The 6,281-nt window shown below is 35.1% G+C and overlaps 1 protein-coding gene across 2 annotated transcripts in view; it reads right to left on the minus strand.

The window, feature by feature from the left end:
- Positions 1-3,743, minus strand: part of P2RY8 (P2Y receptor family member 8) — a 532,049-nt gene extending 528,306 nt beyond the window's left edge. The window contains exon 1 of one of the 2 annotated variants that reach the window (XM_044072480.1): positions 3,459-3,743. The gene's annotated coding sequence lies outside the window, so the exon portion shown is untranslated. The remainder of the gene's footprint in view (positions 1-3,458) is intronic. The other variant, XM_044072479.1, reaches the window with a different exon arrangement.
- Between the last annotated feature and the right edge of the window lie 2,538 nt (positions 3,744-6,281).

The following is a 6,281-nucleotide window of genomic DNA, read 5'->3' on the forward strand; positions in this document are numbered from 1 at the left end:
GATCATCTTTTCAGGACATTGAAAATTACCTCTCTGAATACCAACTCATTCTAAACCCCAACAAAACTAAGATTATAGTTTTCAGTAACAAAAAACTCAAACCTTCCCATTCCCTTATCTCAATCTTTTCCGCAAATGAAACCAAGATTGTACCCTGTACCTACACTAAACTTTTAGGCATTACCATAGATGATAGTCTAAAGTTTGATAAATATATTTCTCTAACAATCAAAAAAGTCCACATCAAACTAGGCACCTTGTACAGGGCCAAGCCATACCTAATTACAGAAGTCCAGCTAGCCGCTGCCCACTCACACCTGCTATCCTCCCTCCTGTATGGTTCCATAATATTCACAAACCTCTGAATGTCAGTCCTCAACAACCTAGAATCATGTTATAATTAGATTTCCAAATATGCCACTAATCAACCACACAGCTCTCAGCACTGTTCAGCTCTCACACAGTTGAACTGGCTAGAGCTTCCCAACCTGATATCACAAAATCAACTAACCTTAGCCTACAAAATAGTCAATCAACCTAGCAACTGCCCTGCTATTTCCAACTTAGTCCAGCCCAGTACCAATCTCAGATTTCTCAGATCTTCTAACAAACTTTTGCTAAAGGTTTCCAACTCCCACAACTTTCATGGTGACTCCCTATATTCTCACAAAATATCCGAACTCTGGAACGTTCTTCCTGAGACTGTAACAAAAAACCCTGACAGGGTTATTTTTTGAATCAGTTCAAACTTCTCCTAAATGAACACCTTGCTAACCATTGGCTGTTCTCTTGCCATTCTCCAGGCTAATTTCTTTCCCACCTCCATCACTTTTAACCTACTATTGCTTCATCTAACCATCCCATAACTCCTGTTACCTTCTTGTAACCCCAGTCTCCTCTTCACTCTGCCTGGAATTCTTACTCATCTCATTTAGCTTTTGTATGCATACTCCTCATCTCTGCACCCCATCAGTAATTTGCAGAATTAAATATATTCTTCAACCATTCACACGTTCTTATAACATATAATGCTCATAACTGTACCTACAAATGCTACTTGATTCTGAGCTATATTTCATTATTTTATCTGCTTAATTATATCTTCTGTTATTTAAATTGTTTTTGATTTTGCATGTAAATCATTATTGCTTGAATTGTACTATTGTGGAGCTTTTCTCCTCTGGTCCCTGCTGAAAATGGGCCCCTGACCCAGTTGAACACTACCCAGTTAACAAATGTAATAAATAAATAAACTAACTAACTAAATAAATAAATAAATAAATAAATAATAAATCTCTAATCGATATTGAGAAGGCACAATAAAACCAGCATTTCAATGATGATTTGGACCACACTAGCCAGTAACACAAGGTGAAATAGAGCTCATATGAATTATATTATGCATTAAGAAAATGTGTAAGAGCATTTTGAGATAAGTTAAGCATCATGGGAACATATTTTAGGCAGTGTTGCATCCAATACAAAAAGGGACTTATTTGAGTTCTTAAAAGCTGTGTGGCCCTGGGCAGAATCCATCACCAAATGCTTCCAGAAACTGAAATCTCTAAATCTCCTAGATATGTTTCCCTCAATGTGCGGGGAGGTAAGCGCCCCCCAATACCCCCAACCTTATATATATCAACTCCAAGATTACCGTACTCAGAGAAAAGGGAATATTCAGAGAAATGACCATCTTGGACTTAATATATGTAAGGCCGTTCTTTCAGCCATTTGGTCTCTGTGTTTTGGGACTCACATTAGCAGGTCCTGACATTTCAAATGATTATTGCATTGTTTTTTTATCGTTTTGCATCTATGTGTACCTAGGCATTATAAGGGACACTAAATCTGAATTTTTCTAGTGCTGCATTTCTGCTTCACTTGTTCTACTTTAAACTAAACCACATGTATGTTTACTTTTGCTCTGTATCTCTTCTAGTTTGTCTACCTGACCACACACACACACACAAAACATGAAAATAATACTGAGGAAATTATCTGTTCTTCTTGTTTTAGAACTGGGTAAAGCAGACAAGACAGTTTCTAATTTTTTAGTCTGGAACGGTAGTGAATTTTTACAACTGTATTGTATAACAAAGCTTCAGTTGTGGAACCAAAACTCACATCTTACAACTGTATTCTATAACAAGGCTTCAGTTGTGGAACCAAAACTCACATCTGCTGAGTACAGCGTGTTCCTTTCAGTGATGACAGAACTAGTTAATAATATAGAACAAACAGAGACAAAGAATCAATATCCAGCAGTTTCACTTCATATCCTACATCACTGCCATACTGATCTACTCAAGAAATACTAATTCTGCACTTCAAATAAGCTATGTTATCTCCTCATTCTGTCATGTCATTGACATTTAGATAGATTATTAAGATATCTGCTGTAGTCTGTCTTTTAAAATAACAATACATGTCATATACATGTTAACATTTTTGGATGGACCCATCGCTATGTCTTTTTTGCATGTAGTTTTTGACAGAGGTAACAGTGACTTAGGTGACAACTGATTTCATTAACAAATTTGATGAGGAAAATGAACATACAGAAAAGAATGCTGTCTCTGGGTGCATAATATATGTGCTTCTGCACTTCTGTTTGCTAGAACATTTTAGCATATAATACCTTCTCTGTTTCATTAACATTTCTCTTTTGCAGCTAGAATACCCTCAATAACCACAAACACTAATCAATGCTATAATATTTTTGTCTTGTTTCATACCCATGCTTTATAATTAACTATTACACACTTCTGTAAAATTTTTATGTTACATGAATTTCTATGATGGTGCACAGTTGTGAAAATTATTTACAGTGTATAAATAGTGTATTATAATGTACAAAAATGCTTTACTCATATTGCAACTTTCTTGATTAAACCACCATAAAGAGCTTACAGCTTTTCCAGAAATGAATGAATGAATGGCAGTGCATTACTTGGCAGAACTAACCACACAAGTTTCTGTTAAGATCATTTGTACAACATTATGAGTCTAGTATGCTATTTCCTGTACAAGATACAAAATATTCCCTTTTCATCCACCCTGAAAGCAATACAGTTCATTGAGCTTCATGTTGTTTACTAGTGTTAATAATGTACTGTTAAAGAAACGTCCACCCCTAAGTGCTATAATCATTTTATAAACTCGTAATTGCTTTAGATATCTCGCTTCATGTGGTTGAAATCTGTTTGAACATATCTTAAAACCCAGAGACCTATGATTAATGCATATCACTGTATACTACCACACTGCCAAAATAACATAATATATGAAACTCTGTTTGGTGATAATGAAATCATATTAGTAATTTTATATACACAAAGTAACCTATGAACACATGACAAACTGCTCTTATAAATTATTATAAGTTATGCATGTTTGCAGTCTAGTCAGATATCCAAAATGATCATTTTAGAGCACATTAATGTATGAGTGGTACTTACCCCTGAATTAAATGTGACCATCGAAAAGAAAACCAAGAACAAAACAAAACACAGAATATGTGATGACTGTAGGACTGGGAAAGAGGTACAGCGGATACTGCTGCTGTTATGAAATATGTACATCCATTTAATATGAAGACCGTCTGTATTAAAGCATTGTTGAGACTTCTTCATTTATTGTGACAGAGTGCTTCTCTTAGGTTGTTGAACTGTAGCAACTATTTTTTTTTTCTCTTTTCTGAATTGCAAAGGAAGTTAAAGCTTCCTGCTGCGTTTTCAGTTTTAACAACCTCACATTATAAGGTAAATGCACTGAACAGTAGCTGATGCTTCCATTTGTTTGATTTAAAGCAGTCATGCAGGCATCCTCATAGAAACGTGCCCTCAAACACAGAAACAGACACACACAGACATGCAGACATAGTCGGACAGACACACACTCACACATATATGCACACGCACACACACACAAATGTAGTAATGGCTAAGATGTTACACTTTCGCTCATTTTTGATTTATAAGGGGGAAGACAAATTAGGTAACATTATGAAGTACTCATACTTAGTCATTCTCAGACATTACTAATATTGCTTTGTGCGACTGTAAGAATACTCTGATTTATTTGGTGCATTTTCAAACAGAAATGTTTTGTTCGGGTCCACTCATTTCCTTCTGTAATTTCACTTCAGTACTTTTCTCTTGGTGTATAGTTATGGCTGTCTATTCTTGTAGCCTATTGGCCTTGGGATGGAGTAATGGTTATCTGTCAGTATTTCTGTATGGTACAGTTCATCCATTAGTTTTTGTGTTATGGTGCTGATTGCAGATCCTTTATGGGGTTACACAATGGTCATTTGTCACATGATCAAAATATATGTTGTCTTTCAGTAGGCTGTACGCCTTCCAGTAATCAGGCATTTTTCATTTGGTCTGCACGTGTTTGTTATTGCTATGTCCGTATCACAGGGTGAACATGAAACATCTCATTCTCAGGGCAATATAACCTTGTTATCATAAGTTAGTTCTATAATTGTATTCCTGCACACAGTACCCATCAGTTAAGCTTCTGTTTGAACTCTACTTTAGGTGCCTGAATTACTTCTTCAGTAATTCTCTTTCAGCTTCAGGCTTGGATCCAATGAAGGCAAAGAGAAGGCACGACTTAAAATGAAAATTCATTTTAAGAACAACGTTGCTAGCACCACAGTAGTGGTTATATGATTTGTATTTTCATATGCTGATACACAGAAAGGAAACTTTGTATCTTGCCTTGTAAATATATATTACTGATCTTACAGTGTTAATAGCTTTGTTGAATGTTGGAATAAATCACTCAGGTAATTCATGTACCTGTTAATGATGAGGATCAAATATGAACTTGCTGACTGTGTTTTGAGTTCTAGGGTTTTTTAAAACTATTTCTGGTAAATTGTGGTCCATTGTCTTTCCCAGTCTATCTTGTTATACCAAATAAATAAATAAATAAACAAACAAACAAATAAATAAACAAGTATATAAATAAATAAATATATAAATAAATACAGCTATCAAAAAAGAGTTGCTGTGAACTTTCCTGAAAAATCAATATGGATTTTCTGTTATCTTGCTGGTGGCTACTGTGGGGTACAAACTTGCCTGAGATATTGTACTTTGCAGCAGTTGGTATCCAGTTTAACTTCTGGCTAACTCCTGAATTTGTCTGGTACTGCCTGAGAATTATCAAACAGTTCAAGTAACAATTTCATTTCACAGCTGCTAACTGTATTAAACATTTTGATGCTCTTTATTACATCACACCTTTACTACATTAATGGATCAATTGCACGAAACTTTTAGCCATCACTAATCAAGAAGCAAATGACAAGAGGTGTCAGTCACAATGCAATCTAAAGGTTTGTTGCTGCTATTTTCTTGGTTGCCATGAGGGTCACAACTTTCCATCTGTTTATTGAAGACCTATGTTGTAGTGTCACATTTAATGAAGATAGTAAAGATTAATGATTTATTCTAAGGTTTAGATGTTTTTAGCATTGCATCCGGTTTGTCTTGTGAATTACATCAAGAGTTTTTATCATCCTCATATTCACATTAGATTATTAACAACAAGATAGTTGTATTGAAGTAAACTCTTAATTGTTTAGAAGATTCTTTCAGTTGAAACTGCCAACAAGCTAGTGTAAAGTCAATGTTTATAAAATGTTTTCTTATTGTATTAGGGATGCAAACAAAATGTCTTCATTTTCATGGTAATGGATAATGCAATGTGCAATGTACACATCTGGATTAATTGCAAATGTATAATAACTACTAATAAACACATCACATTGCCTCCGGACAAATCTGTGAATTTTGCCACCTAGTGGGTAAATTGGAACAACTTCAAAAAAACTCCACAGCAGCAAAGCAAGATGTCCAGACCCATGGATAAAGTTTAATTAATACGTACAGAATATTTATCAACAAGCCTTCACATTCCACAATGCCTTATCAAACAGCAAAGATAGATGGTATTGGGAGCTGGCATAATGGCTACGGTGTTTACCTCAAATACATAAGGTATAGGGTTTGAGTTTTTTTCTTTGGTCACTGTCTTGTTATTGCTAGAGATATAATAGTGTGCTGGCTAGTTGCTAACTGTTTACCTATGAACTATATGGCTGTGTTTCATACGGGTTGGAGGTTCGCATAATGGTTAAGATATTTAACTCACAGTCACAAAGTACAGGGTTGGATTCTCGCCTTTGAGGTTGCATGTTGGTATAATGATTAAGGTGTTTACCTCACATATACAAGGTACAGGGTTTGAATTCTATTTTTAAAATA

Source organism: Protopterus annectens, chromosome 5.part0 (assembly GCF_019279795.1).
Source record: "Protopterus annectens isolate FY-2018-M chromosome 5.part0, PAN1.0, whole genome shotgun sequence".
Classification (NCBI taxonomy): Eukaryota; Metazoa; Chordata; order Ceratodontiformes; family Protopteridae; genus Protopterus; species Protopterus annectens.